The 24,008-nt window shown below is 36.3% G+C and overlaps 1 protein-coding gene and 1 long non-coding RNA gene across 2 annotated transcripts in view; one reads left to right on the plus strand and one right to left on the minus strand.

Annotated features, from left to right (window-relative positions):
- Nucleotides 1-24,008, plus strand: part of LOC122531604 — a 326,339-nt gene that overhangs the window by 295,686 nt on the left and 6,645 nt on the right. The gene's annotated exons all lie outside the window — the stretch shown is intronic.
- On the minus strand, nt 3,788-23,189 carry LOC122531645. The gene is made up of 3 exons (XR_006307348.1): nt 23,177-23,189; nt 12,356-12,358; nt 3,788-3,919 (listed from the first exon to the last, which is right to left on the minus strand). It is a non-coding gene; the product is annotated as an uncharacterized LOC122531645 (long non-coding RNA).

Here is a 24,008-nt window from a genome sequence, read left to right on the forward strand (position 1 = left end):
CGTACACAGAGATTCAGAACAAAATTTCTAACTAACCTTTACAATTTCGAGCGAATATTAAAAATTTTTCTCAAATTTTCACGAACGTGAATTTAATTTTACGTTTTTATAGAACCTGCAGCGTTTATCTTTCATTGTAATAAATTGTATATTATATATATATTATAATAATAGTATATATTTTATACATATTATATAAAATGTGCCATCGAAAAATTTACTATCGGAAACGTGAAACTTGAGCAATTCGCAACGTGAACGACGACCCCAGCGCCTGCTCGAGACTCATTCAATCATTTTATGTATCGCCATATATTCGAAGGCGTCGTATTACAGATCCAGTTGTACACCGGCACTCGAATTCTCGATTCTTATGATCGGAGTCAGCTGCGACCAGATCGGGAAGCTATTTTTTCCCCCCTCCGAGCTTGATGGATGTCGGCTGGCTCGCAGAGCCGTAAATTACGTTTTGAAGAGGGAATGGGGCCGCAGCTTGAGAAACAGATTCCCCCGAAAATCTCCGCGCTTTTTTTTTCGAGCCGCTGACAATTACTTATCGCAGCCTGGGCAACTTTAAGCACGGATGATCGATCGTGTTGTATCTGTTTTTTTCCTTCGTCTCCTCGATTTTATTAATTCCCCTCTGACTGATCGTCGATCGTGCAAAAAAGAAAAACAAAAAGACAGAAAAGATTGGCAATTTTCTGAAGGATCAGCGAACGAGCGGACAAAAGAGAAATTAATGTCCGGGAAATTTTGTTTTTCTTTCTTTTATTTTCTTCCCACGTCGTTGATTTATTGGCCGACTTTAATGGCGTTGCGACTCTTTAATTGGCCTCTGATCAACGGCGTCGCTCTACCGTCGACAATAACCTTCGTGAAATTATTGCGTCATTTGTACGAGGTAATTGGAAGGCAGCAACGTGTTAAACAGCGCACAATAACGAACAGGCCTCGTATGCGGGCGGTTTTTGCGTGGGCGAGACCGCGCGGGTGGTTTTGCCAGCGTTTCGATGAAGTCGGGGGAAACGAATGTCCGTGCTCTTCGGTATAATGCGCGCTGATGCGACTTTGTAACGAGCAATTAGTAATTGAATGATTACAAACCCTGCTACGATCCGTGAATTGTTTTATATTTCGATTTTACAGTCATTAGCGGGATTTGTAATATTTTGGAAAGATTTAACGAAGATTTTTGACATAAAATTTAATTGAATCAAAAAGATTATTTCACGATCTATGAAACTATTTTGACAAAATTTGTTACTTTTGCAATCAATATCACCGACTGTTAAATATTTACATACAATTATGAATATGTTGATTATTTTCCTTTTTTTCTAAACTCTTGCAAAACAATTTTCGATCCGAGAAGTAAAAGTACAACAAATAGTTCAACGGAAGTATTTTACTCTTCCGATTATCGACTATTGAATATAATTGCGTTACTTTTTTACGGAGTTGAATTACAAACGTATTCAAAACATTATACGATCAATTAAACTTCTCAAAGTCATTGGGAAACAAAAGTGTCGCAATGGTTGCTTGAATCCAAGAATTCTTAAATCCAAAAGCATCGACTGTTAAATATAGTTGTATTACTTCTTTTACGAAGTTCAATTAAAAACGTATTGAAAATGTGACACGATGAATGAAAATTATCAAAGCTCGTATCGAAATCAGCAAGAAACAAAAATGCTGCAACAGTTGCATCGACAGATGTTTTTTACTCTTACATCTTGCGCTAGAACGACGCCAATTTTCGAGGCCACGCACGTCGAGAATTTTTTGTCCCAAAATTGTAATATTTCCTCAGCTTTAAATATATTTAAGTAAAACAAAATAGGCAAAAAGCAAATAATAAATTTATTACTTCTCAGTAATTTCTATCCAGTAATATCATACCGACGAGTTGAAAAAGAAAGCGACAAATTATTGTGTATGTTTCGGTCGCTCGTTATGGTCCGCAATCAGTTGCCAGCGCAACGTGGCCAACTACAGTTGCACCTCCGTTTAAACAATTAAATTACAAACGATCGGACAACCGATTGCAAATTGGAGTGAATTCCCCAGGCGGGAAATTCAACGGGCAGGAATGATTTTCTTCCGAAAGGGCGAATCTCTGATATTCGCGCCGGTCGTTTTGTTCCCCTTTCGCTTTCTCCTCTGGCGTTTCATCCGCCACGACGGACGACTAACCCCGGAAGAAGCACGGTTCCACATTGTGCCTGCGAACAAAACGTCCGAGTTTGTAGCGGGGCGCGTGTCCACAATGCGCGTGAGGCCAGTGACGCGAATATAGACCGGGGCTCGAATCACCACCGGCCGCGATCTCTTTGTCCTCGTGTACATGCACGCGTTGCGTTATATATATTCTCGGCATAATTATACTGGGTGTCCATAAAGTCTCTTTACAATTTCAAAGAAATTTATTACGAAGGCAAATGAAAAGATAGACGAGTGGAAATTGGTACAAAATGAGATATACGTATATTTAAGTTTTTTTTTTTTTTAATGCACCTCTGAAGGGCGAAGGAGTGTTGATGGGGGTGCGAGAATGAAGGCAGGAGGAAAGGTTGTGCGTTTCGTCTCAGAGTCGCTGCCTAGACTCATCAGTGGAGCTTACCCCAGACGCTTGTTATTATAATTACTCGCTTAGACTGGACGGGCACCCATCCTAGCGGTGTTCCGCACTCTGTTTGCTTAACGTCGAAGATCGCTAGACTTCGACGCTAGGTGCACAGCCACTTTTTTTTTAATTTTTATTAACAGACGTTTATTTTGTGCCAGTATGTACAGTATTTACATATGTACAAAGGCATAACGAGTAAAAGCTCATCGGTTTGAAGTGTTCTTAGATTAAAGGCTTCAGCCCTGGAGCACGCGCAATCTTAAGATAGAAATTTGCTACATTGAACATGTTGCTACATTAACAGTAAACAATCGTTAATTTTCCTTAACTATGGAGGTTATGTTTTTTTTATTATTATTATTATTATACAATAAGGCACGGGATTGTACAATAATATTTTGGTTATGGGAACGGGTGGAAGAGAGGAAGAGGGGTGCTATTCTTATATATAATGTTTTATATTAATTATTGATTATATTCATTAAATATTATAAGACTATAAAATTGTTGTGCTGCACTGTATAAACACAACTATCTATAATATTGTATTAGAAATGTTTTAATATGGATTATCTTAGAGTTAGCTTAAATTCTATGTTGAACGTTGCTTTCTCTTGTTCGAAATGTGAAACAATCGTTAATTTTTGCCTTAACTATGGGGGTTGTTTTTTTTTTATTATTATTATACAATAAGGCACGAGATTATACAATAATATTTTGGTTATGTGTAAGGGGTGAGGAGAACGTGTGAAAGAGGGGAAGAGGAGTGGGAGTGCTATTCTTATATATAATGTTTTATATTAATTATGTTCATTAAATATTATAAGACTATAAAATTGTTGTGCTGCACTGTATAATTACAACTATCTGTAATATTGTATTAGAAATGTTTTAATGTGGATTGTCTTAGAGTTATCTTAAATTCTATGTTGAATGTTGCTTTTTCTTGTTCGAAATGTGGACGGAGAAAATTCTAGGCCGTGTCATGTCACAGCCATTTGCGGCTTGTGTGTGAGTCGGTGTTCGAAACTTGTACTCGAGGGACTACAGGCCGCTATAGATACCATTAATTGCACGGAGCACATCATCAAGACGATACTCGATTTCTTACACGATCAATGTTTTTCCTCGGATGTTCTTGGTCGTCCACATCTCCCTTTATCGAACTGTCTCTGTCTTCATAAATTTCTCGTGCCATGCACGAATTGATGGACGTGACGGTGGATCTCATCCATACTTAGTTCTAAAGTTTCGCTGAGTCTGCAGATCCGATTTGGTTTCAATAAACTTTTGTAAGGGGTTCATTTAACAGTATCTTATTCATCAACAGATGAACCTGAAATACAATGTGACAGAAACCCTGATAACCACTGAGTACATAGAACAAATCTGACGAAGATATCTCATCAGTTGTCTTTGTATTAAATTTTTGAAAGTCTAAAGAGACTTTATGGACACCCACGTGGGATTATGTTAAAGATATCGTGTGTCGAACAGAGATACGGGACATCACTAATCTAAAGCAGAGAATCACTGATGTCATTGCCACCATTGATGAGGGTATGCTACAGCGAACATGGAAAGAAATCGAGTACCGTCATGATGTGTTTCGTGCAACTAAGTGCCCATATAGAGGTGTATTAAATGAGGCAGACAAAAACTCAAATATATACCCCTCATCTTAGTAATAACTTTCACCTATCTGCCTTTTCATTTGCCTTCGTAATAAATTTTTGAAATTGTAAAGAGACTTTATGGACACCCTGTATTGCATGTGCATCTTTGCATGGACGCGAGGCTTCTGTCTGCTCGTGGCGGCTTCGCGTTCTTCGTGGACGACACGCGCTGTCGTCGAAGAGATACCGGGAGCCTATTGGAAATATCGGAAATATTACGCCCTACTTGCGACGCGACTGTGCCACCCACGTTGACTTTTCTAAATGTCAACGGCGACTCTTGTCGAAGATACACACACACACACACACACACACTCTCTCTCTCTCTCTCTCTCTCTCTCTCTCTCTACGCCTGGTAAAAATAAATTTTCATTGAATCGAGAAACGATCGTTTCGTTGCGACTCGATCGCTTTAATTTATCGCGATAACTTAATTATTTAATTTTTACGGATTGTGATTTAGAACGGTGGGAAATGATGAAGTAATTATGGAGAAGGATGTTGGGAATGATTGAATTTAAATTTTACCTTGCAATTTCTTTTGTTGGGTTTTTCGTATTGTCTTTGCAACTTGTTTAAATCTGTTTTTTAATTCAAGTATGAATTTCGTGACACAGAGAGAAAATCAGCAAGCTCGTTAATCCTGCTTGTGTCTCTTCGGTCACGCTTGTATTCTTCCTAACGTCGAGGAACATTTATCGAATCTAAACATAGTAAATTCTTTCAAAAGTCTGAATGAAGAAAGAAAGTTCACGAGTGTTCATAATCCACAAGATTATATTCTTTATTTAAATCTCATACTCTCAACTAATTATACTTATATATAAATTTTATATACAACATTTATTTACAGTCTACATTTACTGAGAAGTTTTGTTTCTCAATAAATGTGTCACATTGCCTTATAGCTGATTTCATAAACATTTTTCTGTTCGTCGCGTATAATACACGTTAGTTTCCCAATTATGCGAATATATTATCGAGCGACGTAATTCTTTGTAGCAGAAAAAGCGTAGAAAGCCGCGTGCTTTATTTAGCTCACCTTCTTCGTGCGGAAGAAACGAGAGGTCAAGTTCAGCTCTTGAACGTCGGCACGAGGTCTGAATTAAACGGAAAACTCGGTGGCCTACGTAACTTAATATCTGCTTTCGTATCTGGAATCTGGCCTTACAGTCCCGTGAATCCGACCGTTTCGCATAGCTGAGTAGATGGAGCATCCGAATTATGCAGCCGGCGAAATAATTAGGATGCCAAATTGTCGGAGGGGATATTTTCTTGCTTGCGTTCATTTTTTTTCTTTTTGTTTTTTTTTTTTTTTTGTCCAATGGAATTCCACAATGCCTCGATCGATCTATTATAAAAAGTTTGTAGGGTTAGCAGACATTTTTTAATTTAATGATGTCGTTTTGTGATTTTTTTCGAAATCGAAGTTCAAAGACGAACGCACGTATTTAATTGTAATAAATAATAACATTAAATCGCTGTTGTTCTTCTAAGAGTTTCAATTTTTATTTTTTTCTTTTTGTTTTCTTGTGTCATTAGAATATGTAACATTTAATTGTAATGTTGCTGCGTTGTTGTAGTATAAAAGGAAAAGAATCGAGCTTTTAGTTTAGAAATTTAAAAGACGTCTGAGAAAATGGCAGTCATAGTCAATTAAATTAATTAAATTAGCAAAACTTAATTTATCTATTTAATTATTATTTTATCTATTTATTAATCTATTTTATCTATCATATTATTTTACTTATTAATTATTATTTTATCTATTTATTAATCTATTTTGTCTATTAATTTATCTATTTAATATAATTTCTTTAATATCTATTTTACTTAATTTATTTATATCTATTTAATATATCGTTGGTTTGTTTCCCATTTTAGTTATTCTTAATTGTAATTAACATTTTCCAGCAATATCAGTATCTAAAAAATCAAGCTTTTGATTCAAAAATTTGAAATACATCTAGGAAAAGTCGTAGTTATCTTCTTCGATCGAAGGATTAGTTAAATTACCAAAAATTTAATCTGTTTAATCCATCTCAGTTGTAACTAAATATTTTCTAGCGATATTTGTATCCAAGAAGAAGAATCAAGCTTTTAGAATTTAGAAATCTAAGAGACGTCTGAAGAAATGGCAATGATAGTAAACTGCCAAAGTTATAATCTCTATCTCAATTGTAACGAAATAAATGGCAATATCTGCACTATATTTTAAAAATTCCCTTCCCCTGTGACAATATAGATTATTCTTCTATTCTACGTAAACGTTAATCGAATCAATAAATAAGCAGAAAGGAGTTACGTTTGTATTATGGTATCGCGTTCCCCGAATATTGCGATCGTAGATAACCGTTAAAACATTGTAAATCTCGAGGTACGAACAGTGCAGTCCGAGAGAATTGATATTCGCAATCTCTGCGAAGGTCGATCTATCGTCGCGTCTGGACCATTTAACGGGCAACGACGACGACGATGGTCGTTAGTAGAACGAAAAAGGGAATGGGAGGAACGAAGAGGGGCCGAGAGAGAAAAGCACGGTGGTCGGTATCTCCCTTCTCTCGCTTGGCTAGGTACACGAGAAAAAATTCAGCGGCTAAAGTAAAGGGGGAAAGGAGACTTTTGCTACTCGTATTTGAATTACTCCCGCTTCCCAGGACCGTTTCTTTTGTCTGCGCGACATTCGCCCGCCCAAGAATCACCGGGCAAGGGAGCTATCGATCTTTCTTCTATTTCCACCACCGGCCATAATACCGATACACCTTTCGCTGATTCTTCCTTTTGAAATGATCTAGAGACAAGGTATTACAGTCGACTCTGCTCTCGGTTACGATAGAAACTCGACTTACGATTAACTCTGCTACGTTCTTTTGTCCATTTTAGATATAATTGTATTTTTTTTCTTTTTTTTCTTTTAGATCTAATTGTATTTTTTTTTTTTTTTTTTTTTTTTTTTAAGAGACATTTCGGAGTATAGAAGTATTCTTAGTCGTAAAAGCATTCAATGTATCTTTGTAAAATTTCTATTTTTGCTATTTGTTTCTTATTTAGTATTTTTTACTTTTTTTACTTCACAAATTTGCGTTTCTTTTTTTCTATCTCTTATTCTGGCTATTTGTAAAACCATGACGCATTTTCGTTGCCTAACTTCTTGAAATTACATTCGCCGGCGTTGGTCGACTCCGTAACGCTTGTGAGGGCGCGTGCAAAGTAATTGCACTTGTGTTTCTTTACGTTCTATTTTCCACGCGTTCCAGTTCGGGAACAAACAGAGATCTAATTTGAAAGACTTTCAAAGGGAGCGACTCGTAGGCCCACGGAGACCAGGATTGAAATCAACATTTTCCGCGAAACACAGTTCGGCCGTGTCCGTTTTCCAAGCCGATACTCCGCAAACACGATTGCTTTGTTCTCACAATGATGCGAACGGAACATTTCGGTATACCTTTCGCTTTTTCTTTGCAAAATCGTTCAGTCATCAACGGAGACAATATAAATAACGCTTGTTTCTTTTTAGAAACAATTAAAAAGTAAAATGTCAGAATTCGAAATATCGTCAACGGAACGCTGAAACGAGTGTATTGATTTTTGTTGAAACGTGAGTGTCTTTTAAAAATCCATTAATATTCGCACACTAAATATTGAAACTGTTGCAATTTTGTACAAAAGATGTTGAACGACAATAAACTCATGCTCGTTTTAAAGCTTGAAATTTTCAAAATGTGTTATTCATTTTATTTGAAAATGTTTTTGCATCACGTTTCTGCATGGCGAGTGGATAAAATTGTCTCGATACGTAAAAGAATTGAAAAATTGTTTTCACGATTGTATAGTGGATTTGAAAATTGAAGTCTCTCCTTCACAATAATCCTTGAAAACTTGATATACGATTATTTTTGTTGAACTTTGTATGTTAGACTTAAATTAGAGGAAAATTCGAAGAAATTGCGACATTTTCGCTTGATGTTCAAATCGAGAAAATATCGTACAGCAAGGTTTGAGGGATCATTGTGAAAGGAAGACTTCAATTTTTAAATTCATTGCAGATTCAGTCATGGAGAAAATTTTTCAATGCTTCTACACTCTGTGACAATTTATAGCATTCTCTAGAGAAAAAGTGTCTTCACTTTGCATAATGTAAAAAACATCTTCGAATAAAATGACCGATGAATTCCGAAAAGTAGAGGCTTCGAATTCAAGTTCGTCATTGTACGATTCCTTTTTACGAAAGTAAAAGCTTCGATATTTAATGTTCGAATATTAACAGAGGCCACTGTTTTTGGCACAAACGCGAACGAAACACTGAAACAAGTGTGTTGATTTTTTATTGAAACGGTAAAACATCTTGCCGTTGTTTTCGTTTGCTGTCTCTTAACGATTCCGTTTCTTCACCAATTTATTCACTCTCTCTCTCTCTCCCTTTTTTTTCCTTCTGAAATTGTATAAACGTTTTGAGTTTTGGCAGAGAATAGAGAGGACAGATATTTCAGATGTTATTTTATATGCAAATGGAACTGCACATATGGTTCTCTAGGCAATAAAATTAAAGGTAGGGATTGTGCTCGAATACCTATTACTGCTTTACGACGTTATCGAAGAAATACATTTCACGTCCAATCGAAATCGGTTCGTATAGTTTGCTGATGTTTTCTGGCAATTCCCTTATCGGCCAGTTATATTTTGGTTGTCGTCCAAAGTGCCTCGTACAATTTTACAAACATTGCGTGACTAATGACGATATAAATAATTGTGCGATATGATAAAGTGATAAAACACAGAGGCATCTTTATATGTATATATATACAGTTTTTGGGAGCAGGACTTATTTTGGACGAAAATATATACATTTTTCAAAGTTGCAGGTTTCTAAACATCACATTAGTTTTGTAAGCTTATGGGAATTCATCGTACTATAAATTCTTTTGTCTCGTTTTCTTATATATATGTATATAAATATAAATATATTTTCTTCTATATATATATATATATATTAAATTAAAATTAAAATATTATTATAATTTTTATTGCAACTTAAATTGAAAAATTATTATAATTGTTAGGATATATTATAAAATAATATTATTATATTAAAAAATTATATTATTAAAATTATTATAATTATTAGGATGTATTTATTGTCCCTTGTATAATTTCCAATTTAATAGAAAATTTTTAGATACACACACACACACACACACACACACACACACACACACACACACACACACACACACACACACACACACACACACACACACATATATATATATATATATATATATTTAAATTTCCCAATTTAAATTCTAACAGAAAAATTTAAATTCCAATTTCAAACCTCGAACAAAATCCCCAATGATTTTTGATGGTGTTCAATTTACACGCTCGTATTCAAAAATCGAATTTTCGAACAAATTACAGCAAATGACCACCGAAACGTTTCCAACAAACAGTACGACTTTATCCCGATCTCGTTGAAATATCGGGTCTGTTTGCAGACACTACGGTCCGCAAAATCTACGGCACGCCGTCGGCAGAAATTTTCATTATTTTATATCCGCGTGCAAACACGTCACGGCCGATTGTCAGCCGTTTGTTTACGGCGCGGCAATTTTTATTCGCGCCGGTTGCGATATTCGAGCAGTGAAAATGACAACGGGCGTTAAATTGCGACGGTGCAACGCGACGGTGTTTCGGTGGGGAGGGGTGGGAGTTTATCAAGTAACGCGGTGTCGCGGGATCCCGAATGAAATTTCGTTCGAAACGAAATTTCGTTCCAGCCGAACCTCTAACCGGATTTCGCGTTCGCCGGTAACATATTCCCGTTGGCAGAAAAATACAATTTTCTGGCCCTGTCTGGTCACGGAAACTGGTCACGTACGGTTTACCACCCGCTCGCGCACCCTCGTGCGCTTTCATGCTCGTGTACGTACGTACGTACTCGACACTGTCGTTAAACGTTTGGTAGCGGGCCAACGTGGCACGAAACGTTCGCCGAGAGCTTGAAATCCCGTCGCCGACGTTCGACGACGACGACGACGACTGGATTTTAACGAGTGGCTTAACGTTGCTCACTAATTGTCACGGTCGACGAAGTCCCTAAGTGGCGTGGATCCTTACGTTCGGCCTGCTTAACGCTTCGTCTGCGTCAACTTGTCTCTCCTGCCCGGCAACCCAGTTTTCGCTTCTACCGGCACGCTCTTTCATTTATTCCTGAAATTTTTGGCCAAACGTCCGTCGAACGTGCATTTTTAACAAACGATTTTGAGAGATTCTCGAGGAGAGAGGGGGAGGAGTTTGTGATCGTTTCAGTCGAGGATCTTTGTGAAATTAATTTTCGTACGAGAACAATTTTCGTATTTTTATTCTTCACAGGCTGTTAACGAATGTTGGTCGATTGATTGATTGGTTGTGCCTGATAGCCTTTTTCTGGGACGTTTGTCGAGAATCTTCATGAAATTAATTTTCGGATTTTTTACAAGGTATTAGTAAATGTTGGTCGATTGATTGATTAGTTGTGCTCGATAGTCTTTTTCTGGGACGTTTGTCGAGAATCTTCATGAAATTAATTTCCGGATTTTTCACAAAGTATTAGTAAATGTTGGTCGGTTGATTGATTGGTTGTGCCCGATAGCCTTTTTCTGGGACGTTTGTCGAGAATCTTCATGAAATTAATTTTCGGATTTTTCACAAAGTATTAGTAAATGTTGGTCGATTGATTGATTAGTTGTGCTCGATAGCCTTTTTCTGGGACGTTTGTCGAGAATCTTCATGAAATTAATTTCCGGATTTTTCACAAAGTATTAGTAAATGTTGGTCGGTTGATTGATTGGTTGTGCCCGATAGCCTTTTTCTGGGACGTTTGTCGAGAATCTTCATGAAATTAATTTTCGGATTTTTCACAAAGTATTAGTAAATGTTGGTCGATTGATTGATTAGTTGTGCTCGATAGCCTTTTTCTGGGACGTTTGTCGAGAATCTTCATGAAATTAATTTCCGGATTTTTCACAAAGTATTAGTAAATGTTGGTCGGTTGATTGATTGGTATTTCATTGTGTTTGGTAGTCCTTTTCTGGCACGTTCATCGAGGATCTTCGTGAAACTAATTTTCGTATTTTTCACGAAGTGTAAATGAATGTTGGTCGATTGATTGATTGATTGATTGGGGAATAGATGTGTTTTATTTGTTCCAGTGGAAATTTTTGTAATGTGAAATTGTTGTGTTTACTTGAACGTTCTACGAAATAGTATGCAAATATTTCTTACGATCATTATAGTAATTATTAACTGTCGTTTTTCGTCGTCAATGAAAATTTTTCAATGCATACAGAATTAAATAATCATCGTTCATGGCAATTTCATATTTACTCCAACAACACGAAGCTCTTCTATAGACTCTATTTAAAATAAATACTTACTAATATATTTTAAATAATGCTTCATACACTTCAAATACTTAAAATACTATAAAATATTATATTTGAAATAAACACTTACATTACTGATATATTTTAAATAATACTTCATATGAAACAAAGATTCTATTTCAGATATCTTATCCAGAGAACCATCTGTCAATTCAAATCGCACTTCTCTCTCTCTCTCTCTCTCTCTCTCTTTTTCGATTTAGAAGGTCCCAGGGTATTGGAATAAAACTTTTTTGCAATATCCGCGAGAATTTTCGCGAACGTTCGCTTGATGGATAACCGGCTCTGTTTGCAATCTCTCTCTCTCTCTCTCTTTCTCTTGCTTTTTTTTCTTTTTCGTTACTTCTTTCATTTTTCGGATCACAGTTCGTTGCTCGTCCAATTAATTTGCGACGATCGTTTTTCCAAGTTTGGCGCGGAAATGCATCGCGAGGACGCGCCATTAATTTAGAGTGACTTCTCTATACGATCTTCTTGCGATCTCCAGCTTCGTTATATATACTCTAACACGCTGCGAAAAATCAAACGACGATCGCGCTTTGGGGAACGTTATTCCTGAGATTCCTGGCAGGATCGTAAGGCAGATTTTTTTTTTTTGAACAAGACCAGGAAATTATAATTACTCGCTGTTAACAAACCGGTGAAACGAAGCGACGAGCCGGATAACAAGCGAAACGGTTGGTTTATCAGCGAACTTTTGACCCAAATCGACGCTTAGCACCGGAATGTTTAAGTACTTTGTGAAAGAGACGAGATAAAGTTGAAATGGCAGAGCAAAGACAGAAAGTGCGGTAACAGGGTTAATCGAAGTTAATTGAAATTCACTTGGCGTTCTTCGGTTAAGTAATTTTGTTAGATCTTCTTAATGCAGCTCGGAGCGTGTCTTTTTACTGAAGAAAGGAACTCGCAAGTTCCTTGAAAGATTGTATTTTAAACTGTCGTAATATTTCGTGAAAAAGAAATCGTATAACAATCTGTTTTAAAGCCTCACTTCGACAATCCTAAGTTCGAGTTTTTTCAAAGATGTGTTTACATCATGCAGCGCAATTATATATGTATAAATATAACTTAAAATTAATATAATTAAATAAAGTTTTATAACAAAAATATATTTTAGTGATAATTTAAAATTAATAATATTATTAATAGTTAAAGGAATGAAAATGATTCTTTTAGAAATAAATGAGTAAAATTTATTTTGTACCTTTTGTATCAGGGTTAATTAATTTATTTTAATAATTTTAATTATCCCGAAAGTAAATGATTTAAATATATATATATATTTTTTTTCTGAAATAAAAAAAATAAATATATATTTAGAAATTAAATGTTTGTCGTATTTATTAATATCTAGTTTCTTTTTAAATAAATTTAATTTTTCTCAAATCTTTATTCGCGAAAAGTATAAAAACTCAAAAGTCTTCAAGATTGATGAAAAATTTTTCTCACGACTGGATCGAAGTTTCTTCTTTACAATAGCTGCTTTGCTATTTTATTAAATATTCGGATTTCTTGAATTTTTGTTTATTCGAACTTTAACAAAATGGTGAAAACTGTTTTCGAAAGTGTATAAATTCAAAGGTCTTGAAAATTAATGAAACATATTTTTCATGATTAAATCCATCACGATCATAAAGCTTGACGTTTTCCCTTCCTAATTTTCTCTACGATTCTTTTTCGCTATTTTGTTAAATATTGAATATTAGGATTAGAATTATTAAAATCTCTTGAATTCTTGTCGTTCGTTTAACTCCAATAAAGTTGCGAGAAGTCGTCGCGAAAGAAAGACATCGATCTTCAAGATCATGGTCATGAGAGAAATTTGTGATCTTGCGGACGTCTGAACGTACCCAAAAAAGTCTTCGGAGTCCACAGAGGAGAAAGTAATAATCTGGCATTTATCAAGTAATTGACGTCGACCGTGCGTATCGATACGCGTTGTATCGCGATCCGGTGATCCCCCCGAGCAAATTGCACGATACGCGTCGGCGGGAACGTCGTATGTGCGTTACGGTAGTTCATATTTCATGAGGATCGAGCGGTATCAAGCATTCGAAGCAGGTTCCAAGTGTTTGTTACCGCGTCGATAAGGGCTGCTGGCTTGGCTGTAGGCGGGATGGGATCGCTGAAGGAGGGGTTGTGTAACTGCAACATCTGTTGGTGAAGATCTTAAGGTCTATCCCCGCGTTGGTATCCCGCATCTGTTGTTCAGACGTTTCGACACATCGCGAGCTTTCCACTCCTCGAGGGGTGAAACCTCGGGGTGCGACGTTGAGAACATTTCGAATCGTAAAGAGGCGCGAGAGACGGCCGAGCTTGCCATCTCACCGTGACTCGCGGCATTTCCGCCTAGATTATTGATTAAAGAAACGATAAAATTGCGATTTCGCGAGATTGAAAGATAAAGAGATTGATGATACTGCGCGATGATAAATAGCCGCGTGATTTTGTTAGCATTGTTGTGCTCGAAAGATTACAAGGGAACGTGCCCAAGTTTTGTCAATCATTGTTGGCATAAATGTGGCTTTCGAAAAGAAATATTTGACACTTTTCTATTTATCGGCAATCGTCGATGTAGAAACTTACTCTCGAAGTATTATATACGTCAAATATCTCGGAAATTAGTGAAGATATAGTTCATTGATGAAATTAATGTTTTTTTTTTTTTTTTTTTTAATGACGAATTTAACTGTGTATATATGATTTTGCGAAGGAATCATTTCTTTGAACAATACATTTAAAAAATCGTATTCTTATCACTTTTCGATGGTTTTTCCTTAAATATTTGTTTACGAAAACTATATACATTTCAAACACAAACTGCGGATAAATTGGAATCTCTTTTGGTCAATTTATGCGAAATTTCATCGGAATCGGTGATTGACACTTCGGCATGTTAGAGAACTTAGACTCCGATGAGACTTCAGTGATGTTTCTACTTTTTGAACTATCTTCACGATATATTGTCGCGTTTCATTTGTTCCTCTTCATTCTTAATAATATCTTTCTCAACCTCGTGGTTCATCGTAGATTAAACTTCGCGAGTTTTTTTTTTACTTCTAATCGACAATCCTCGTTGATCATTTTCATTCGATTTCTTTTGCCGACTATTGCCGACATTAACTGTCTCATTATAATTGAGAACACTTGTGAAACACATTCTCCCCCGCAAAGGGAAATTCATTTTACTGGAACGAGCAAACGAACGATGTTCACAAAGTTTCATTCACGAGGATTTTCATTTCCAGCCGTGGAACGTAAACAACGGTGCTGCTCCTTTATTCGAAGTTGAAGCAGCCCGAGAACCGCTTAATGACCGGGGCAAATAATAGTATCGTACGTTCTGTTAGCAGAGGACTTACCACGGTACGTGGCTTCTGCTCCACGAACTCTCGAGCATTGTCGTGAGACTTTATAAAATGCTTGGCTGCGCCAGTTGAAGCAAGATGTGGTGCTACACACAAACGAAATTGCGCCTCGAAATTCCAAGTCCAAGTACTTGTTAAGTCACATTAACAATTGATCTGCACGATCGTAATTATCTGGTAAGATTGTAGAAAATTGCCTACGAGTGAAAATAAACATGAAAAACGCTGCGTGAGGTTACAAAGTTGTAGAAAAATTTTGAATATGTTTGTACCTGCAAGGAATATCTTCATCTTTTGTACTGATGCGAATTCATTAAGGACATTTTGAATTTCTCTCGATAATCTTTGTCTCAGCAACTGGATTATTAATATTAAGTTGTCAAATTAATTATTCGCGTTATATATTTATCGTACACTGTTTGTTTTATAGTTCCCCGTAAATAGAAATCAAGCGGTGTATGATTTGAAACCATTGAAATGGTTTACTCGAATCGATTCTGACAACGTGCGATATTTACTTGTAATTTTGTAACAAAGTTCGTACAATATTTGTTTCTTATTTTCACTGTACCTAATTTAACAAAAAATTCGCGAGTTTTATTTAGACAACGGATTTAAAAGTGAAGATTTTAAGTGTAACACAAGGAGGGATATCCCTTCTATTTAATGGCGTAACAAGTTTCTCGTGTCTCTGCTCTCAGAGTGAACCGTTCTCACGGTTGCGTGAAGCGCAATTTTCGATCACAAGTCTTGCATGAAGCTTCCCGACATCTGCCTCGATTCTTCGGTTTCTTCCACTGGGGGAAGACTTTCCCCGAGCACGAGAGAGAGACTGACTCATGAAATATTTTTACGAAGCACGAAGACTTCGCAAAACTTTCAGATCCTTTCTCTTCTTTGTGACAAACGGACATCTTCTTCTTCGACGTTTACGTATCACGATAAAAATATCGCTTTGCTCGAGAGAGCGATCCAATTTCAATTATTTCGCAGAGTATTCTCGGAAGACTTTGCCAACGGCAAATTTTATCAAACGTTTTTCTAGAGGACAGTTGTTTCCAGAGATTTTTTTTTAGTAACGTCGTAATAATTCCTTGAACAATTTTTTCGTACGTTTTATTACAATGGGACAGATGTTTCTACTAATATGCTCTAAATTATATGCATGTTGAAAGAAAGTAGAATACTTTTACCTCAGTTTTTGTCTCTTTAGTATTAACAAAGATTTTAAATCAAACTTTCTTGAAATTCTTCATTTTTGAATTTACACTTGTAAACAATTAAGACGTGTGTGTATTAAGTAATCTACGAATCTGCTATTTCATTGTATTTTTTCCTTCCTTCTATATATTTTTATTCATTTCTCTCTTTATATATATATTTATTCATTTCATTCTTTGTAAATTGTAAATTGTATTTGAAAACGAAACTGATCTAAAAGAAATGACACACAGAACAACCTCTTTGTACCATGTGAACTATTATTTTCCGAATATCTTAATATTTCAATGTTATACTATCTATTGATATTGTCTGCTAATAATTAAACTTATTACTTATAAATCACTTTATTACAGTAATATAGCTGTTAGCAATTAAATAGTAACATAACTCTTAGACATTGAGATATCCATGAAACAAAAATTTAGACGAAGGTGACTCTACTGTACCTAAATAAAACTTCTTCAGAGTACATACTAAAAAGTACATTCTCAAAAGAGAAAGAAAGAAACAAATTCGTCGATGTAGTTCACAATACAATTTACACGAAGCACTTAATGTCGCACAATCCAAGCTACATAAATTCAACAGACCATTCTCATCTCCGTTCACTTCTCCCAGTGAAAAACCATTACACGACTGACGGAATTGTAACAATTTCTCAGTTTCACGGAGAGAGGATCCTCCCTCTCTCTCTCTCTCTCTTTTCTTTTTGCACGCGTCGCGCGACCATGTTCAGACGCATTTTCGTTTTAATGGCGCACGGAGAGACTTGATGGAATCGCGGACGATCCTTCCAGGCAGCGGCGCGACATTGTGGTAAATTCCACGCCGTCGTAAATCTACGGGACAAATTCCACCCCTCGTATTCTCGTTGCCGCAATAAATACGAATCGTTCGTGTGAGCACGTTTGACTGCCGGCCGTGAGAAGTCTCGATTTTCCGCGTGACACGTCGCCCGTACGTCCTGATTTTCACGGGGAATTAAAAGTTTCCTCCGTTTCCGGCCGCTGGCGATATATATATACGATATACATAGTTAGATATATAGATATGTACATATATATATATATATATATAGCGAGACACGGCGAGATTTCCGGTGATTCCTCCGTGACGAGGAATTTCCCTCGAGACTTCAGCCACTGGGCTGGCTGACTTTCCCTAAGTTTCTACCACTAGATTGTCTCTTCCTTCTCTATCCTTTGATGCGGCCGTTCAGACGACGCGACGTCTCCGTTGTTGGGAAACTCCTCGCATTTCCAGACGATAGAACGGGGATATTCTGGTTTCTTTATCTTAGATACCTTTATCGATAGACTGTCCCGCCGAGTGAAGTGCAAAGAGAATGGTTTTAGGCGTGTCCCGCGGTTGCTGTTGTCGATTGACATTAATTGATTTCGAGAATTCAGATGCGATCGTGGACTGAGAGTTTCGTGATTTTATTTTAATTTGTTTGTAGTTTGCGATTGTAATCATGTTGATTAGGTTTTATAGTTTTTATTAGAGATTGGACAAGATTTGAAGATATTTAATTAAATTGAGATCGTTGACGAATTAAAATATGATTTAGATACTTTATTGATAAACTGTCGTGTTGAAAATAAAGAAAGTGATTTTAGGTAGCCTGTGATTGCTGTTATTTTTAATTAATCGGTAGGATATTGAAAATTCAGATGAAATCGTAGGATGAGTTTCGTAATTTAAAAAAAAAAAAAATTGGAGTTTGTTTGATTTGTACGTAGTGATTGTTGTAATCATACTGAAATTATAGGCTGAGTTTTATAGTTTCTAGGGAAGATTGAAAAAAAGATTTTTAGAAATATTTAATTGAAATTGAAATCAAGTATGATCTGGCAGCAGTAAAGATTTACCATAGCGTAGGATAAAACGATACGCAATAGGTCTTGTTTAAAATTGAAAAATTCATTTGTATTTTAAGTTCTTGGCTATTCTATTCCGTAAAATCAGAAAGTCAAATTAGATAAAGTTTGTAATCCATTTCATGGAGGAGTAAAGATTAAAATTGAAAAACGTAAGATTACCGCATTGGGGAATAAGCTTCCAAGCTTCCTATTGCGTGAACAAAATTTCAGCGAAGTCGTAGAGTACATGCAGTGTAAAGTAAATACACTTTTTCTTATCTATCCAATTTAATCGCCGAGTTGAAGTTTCTGTTATTAAAGAAACACACCTCGCCAGCGTGAGTTTGTACGGAATTTCATTAAAATTTCATAAAGTTTCTGTTCGAAGAAAATTCTAATAATGGCCGCGAGGCTCTCAAAATCTTAATAATCTAACTTTCATAATGAATCGAAACAAACAAGCGAGGCGCGAAAATTTCGTTTCTACGGTTTCCATTATCGCTCACGATAGTATCTCACTTTTCCAAATCATTGTTACGTTAGTAACTATCAATTTCTCGACCCACAATTAATAATTATTAATTTTTCGATCCATGTTTATTCTATGCTTCGCTAAATACTGCACTACTGCCCTAGAAGTTATGAACCCTTTTCTCTATTCACCCTGTGCATACTTGAATAATAAATAAATAGATCTGTACAATCACGTCTCGTAACTTTAATCTCGTAATTTATACTTTCGTACTCGTGAAAATACGAATCGTACTTGTTACAAAGTATCGTAACACAGTTGTCGTTCTCGATTATTAAAACAAGGTAGTTCTCTAACAAAGGTGGGATGGGAAATGCTGTTCATGGAAAAAGTTGCCGGCCCCTTTCGTTCCAGTGGTGAAATCCAGCGATGAACTTCGTCCCCCGCGGTAACAAGTTTGCGAGGTCGACACATCCCGCGTACACAAATAACGCAGATGCTTATTCGCGCCGCGAGAAAGGGCGTCTTCTTCTTAGCTGACGGCTGCGAAGGATACTCGCGACTCTCTTCGCATTTCCCGTGAGACCAGGGCAACGCCGCCGCCGCCGCGAAGAAATTGATTGAGACGTATCTCTTGTCTGTGAGACGGATATTAAAACAGTCTACGGAGGAAACGAGGAAATAAGTGTACGGGTGCTCGAGAGGAGAGCGCGCACAAAAGCGGCCACGCGAGCGCCCGTTCATCTACACCGCGCGGTAGAATTTCATCTATCTCAACTTGGCGCTCGTTCGAGTGAAATTGGATGTTTCCAGGCGAGCGTTTCAGTTTCGGGTATATATATTATATCGGGGGATATAATATACTCCCGCCCAAAAGCCGCCTTTGAGACACATTCTGTTTCGAACGGTTCGGTTTTACAGTCGCGGATGAAAGAAAATTTACAGTTGCTGATGTATCAACATCGTGGGGCACTTGAATTTAGCTTGTAGCTTCAGTTGTAGGCGACGGGTTAAAGGGCTAGACGTTGAGAAAAACCTAAACGTCATCTGGCTCGAGGAACAAAAATGGATGGACGTCTGAGCGCGATTGGAGTGGAAGAATGCGAGGATGTAGAAAAATGGTGACGTGAGAGAGTCATTTGAAGTTTCTAATTGATAAACTCTTTTTTTATAATTAAATCGAATAACTTATTTAATATAAATGAAAAAATATAATAATTAAGGTGTAAAATAGTGAAAAAATTCTTTAAATTTGTAAATGGATATTCAATTATTTGTACGCCTAATCATGTTAATATAATAAAGATATTAATGAATATTCAATGAAAAAATTGATTGATTGGATAAAATTTTAGATTTTTCATTTTATTATTAGATATTAATAAAGGTAATAAAAATAAAATAAAAATTGATATGAATAATATAATTACACCCCTAATTTATTAGGAATTGATCGCAAGATTGAATAAGCAAAAAGAAAATATCATTCTGGTTTAATAATAAATCTGGGACGGAGTAATTATTTTAAAATTAGCTGGATCTCCTAATAAATAAAGATCTTGTAAATTAATATATAAAATTAAAATAATTGCAATTAAATCTTTAATAATAAAATATGGATGAAATATAACTTTATGAATTTAATTAATCCTTTATCTGTAAATAAACGTACATCATATCACATTGTACATTCTATAATTATGTTCTACTATAATGTGTAACAATAATTACTATAATTACAATCACAATTATAATATAATGTAATATATAACAACGTGTTATAACTATAATAATTATAAAAATGATATAAAAATTATAAAAATTAATAATAATTACTATAATTGTAATCACAATTATAATATAATGTAATATATAACAACATGTTATAACTATAATAATTATAAAAATTAATGATAATTACTATAATTGTAATCACAATTATAATATAATGTAATATATAACAACATGTTATAACGTATAGCAATTGTTAATCATAAATAAATTCTTGGTTATACAAGGTATTTCAATTTTTCGTTTCATTTAAAACTTTTGAGCGAGAATATACGTTTTCAAGAGTTTAATTGAAATGATTGATAAAAAAAGAATGGTAAAAGAATGATATTCAGACGCGACTGATATCATAGAGAGGTGGAATTTCGTCCTTTTGGATGAATTGTGAAATGTCACCGGACTGCGGATAAATTCGGAAGCGGCAGATGGATTGTTGGAAATGGGCCATCTGTAATTATAACGTTTGCTTCCTCCGCGTTACTCTTCATTCTTTTTTCTCTTCGTCTGAAATTTGATCTGAATGGAATTATTGGCCTCGTGTTTCACATAGATTTAATTCACTGCCGTTTAAATTGTCTGAATGCCTTATTTCCTCAATTTCAAATTTACTATTTTCACTATTATCGTGTTAATATTATGTGTTTGTTATTTTAAAAGAACTAGCTAAAAGTATGCAATGTCTTATTTAAAAATCAGGAAGCTTAACTAGAAATAATAAACAGAGTTTATTATTTAAACAGCTAGACACAAAATTATAAAAGATATAAAATATACGCATTTAAAATATACGCATTTAAAAATCAAAAAGCTTTATTTTAAAAAATAAACTACGTTATTTACACGCGTAAATAATTAAAATAAAGGCGTGTCTCGGAGAAAAAGCTTCCCGAAGGTTGTAGAAAAGGGTGAAAAACGAGAAATTCGGGCGGATAAATCGAGTTATCCGAAAACAACTGGATTAAATTTAATAATACAGATACGGCCAATCTCGGAGAGTAGTAGACGGGCTGCTTTCTCTTCGTTAATGTTTAACTATGCTTGAAACGCAGGCCGCGTCAGATGGGCCGGAAGACCGCGTGGAGAAGGCCCTGCCAGAGTTTCTTTCGGTGTTGCGTGCACGAAAGCGATTTATGTCGAATGAATAATTCAGCCGGACCGTGTTCTGTTACTTCCGAATTCCGTAGTTACCAATTGGCTGCGTAGAAACGACCGTGGCCTTTGAAGATCCGAAGTCGACGCTCGTTCTATCGAGGTTGAAGCAGAATCGTTAAATATTAACTTTTCAACATTATTTGAAACGTTCGACTTATAAATATTGCGCGCGATACAATATAATGATCGATGACAGTAGTTATAAACTTTTAATTGTTAATTTTCATTAATAATATATTGATTTAATTATTAATTTTTAGTAGTTACAAATTTTTAATAAAATCTACCTCTGATAACTAATTGTTACAGTATTAACCCTCTTTGTCTTACGATTTTCTTCTCAGCCTTGAACAAATTTTAATTATTAGACATTCCGTTGTGTCAGACGTAGAGCATGGAAAGAATTATATGTACAACTCGTAGTTGTCGATCTTCAGTTTGGAAAGTTAAATTTGAAAATTCAAATTCATATCCCACAGGAATACTACAATTTGCCATCTCCTTCAAATCGAAATCACAGTTTTCCACGACGAGTTATTAGGGTTACATTTCATTTCCTCTTCTCTCGCGCGATTCGTGCAATCACGTCTTCAGAATTCTAAGATCCAGAGACCTAGTCAGAGTCTCGTTGTCAGATCAGTTTCAAGGTTTTCAAGTAACTTCGATGAGTCGATCGTTTAATTTCTAAAACGAGCCGCCTCGTTTCAACGTAAGTCTTTCTTAATACGAAGCGCAGATTGTCCGATATGTTCGAACATTTCGTCGCACGATTCGTTGCCGCAAGTGTTGAGTTACGCGAACAGCTGGTAAAAGGTAACCCGTTAAAAGTGCCAAGAAATTGACACCTTTGAAAGCTTCACCCGGCGAAGAAATTCAATGTTCTTAAATTCCGGAGCACCGGCTCATCCATAATGTATAGGTCGTTGGAAACGGTCGGGTCGCGTTAAGCACCGAGCGCGGCTAACGCGGTGTTACACCTGTCAGAGCAATCCCGTCGTACCTGGATCATGCAACCGTCGGAAAAGTCGACCGCTAAGAGATTGCACGTAACAAATGAAATTACCTCGCGGGCCGCGCAGCCCACTTCCTCGGACGGGGCGCGCCGGGACCCTCTCGTCGATTATCATCTCCCGAACTTTCACGAGCCCGTAATAACATTGACGCTCCTCACGCTCGATGGGAGACCCCGGAAGAATTTACTTAGCGAGAATTTATAAATTCTTGATGAGGCCGTGGCTGAGGCCATGTTTCTTTCGCCGCCACGGGCCTTGGCATTCCTCGTTTCGATCAATATCGCCGCGGTGGAAGGGGGTTGTTTTTATTAAGTGTAATCCAAGACGATGGATTAGGGTGGTTAAAGGTCCGGTGGATTTTTTTTCCGAAGATACAGGAAAAATTGTATTTTTATCTTTTGTCGAGCTTTTACTTTTAATTTGTGTTTTTCAAGTCACTGGTTCGAGACACTGGTATATGATAACTTGCGCTAATGTGTATTTCACGTAGAAGCACGTGGTACAGTGTAGAAAGAAAATAAAATGAATAATGACTATAAATATACGAACCGCACTATAGAACGAACAGCACACGTGATAATCTAATTTCACTTTTCAGTTTTACATTGAATGATTTTACTTTTATGGACAGTTACGTTAAATGGTTTTACCTTTACTCTTAAACGACTCTTCTATACTTCTATTCCGTTCTATACTAATCTGCTATATACAGTTCTGATCTGATCTAGTCTGTCCTGGTCTCATCTGGGACGACGACTATGATTTATAGACGTCTTGCTTTGCTTTCTTTCTACGCGTTCGTTGTCCGTACGCTTACGTCATCTCTTCAGACGGAAATTACCGACTGATATTTCTAACATTTTTCTTTCTTTTTCTCTGTACACTTTGTTCTTTTCTTTTTAAAATTATTGTCACAACGCGTTCTTTTTTCGTTGCAATGAAATTCATCATTCGAGTGACTCGTTTATTTCCCGAATTCTTCCGTGCAAAATATTCCCACTCTATTTGGCAAGTCAAGTGAAATTAAATTAATTCAAAGCGAATCCAAGGACACTTGGATTTCACCCGATAAGCGTCTGTTTATTCGCACACTCGCCCCGCCCCAAAGGAACAGCAATTTATCTTCGCGACTAATTTCGAGCTTCGAAGGCCGAAGGAGCCTTTAATAAGCGTAATACCTCGACGATTTCAATCGTCGCAGCACGCGTCATTCGTTCACGACAAAGGCCTGTGTCCTCTATCCAAGGCCACATTGTTTACCAGGAAACAATGCTCGCAATTTGCGCGCGGATCCTAAGTGGCAGCAGGGTGAAAACTTTCGTACAAGTTTTCCGACGACGGAGTTGCTCGCTAGCGAGAGGGAAAAATTCAACGAGAGGGAATTTCGATCGTAT

Source organism: Frieseomelitta varia, unplaced genomic scaffold (assembly GCF_011392965.1).
Source record: "Frieseomelitta varia isolate USP_RPSP 00005682 unplaced genomic scaffold, Fvar_1.2 scaffold_137, whole genome shotgun sequence".
In the NCBI taxonomy this organism is placed as follows: Eukaryota; Metazoa; Arthropoda; class Insecta; order Hymenoptera; family Apidae; genus Frieseomelitta; species Frieseomelitta varia.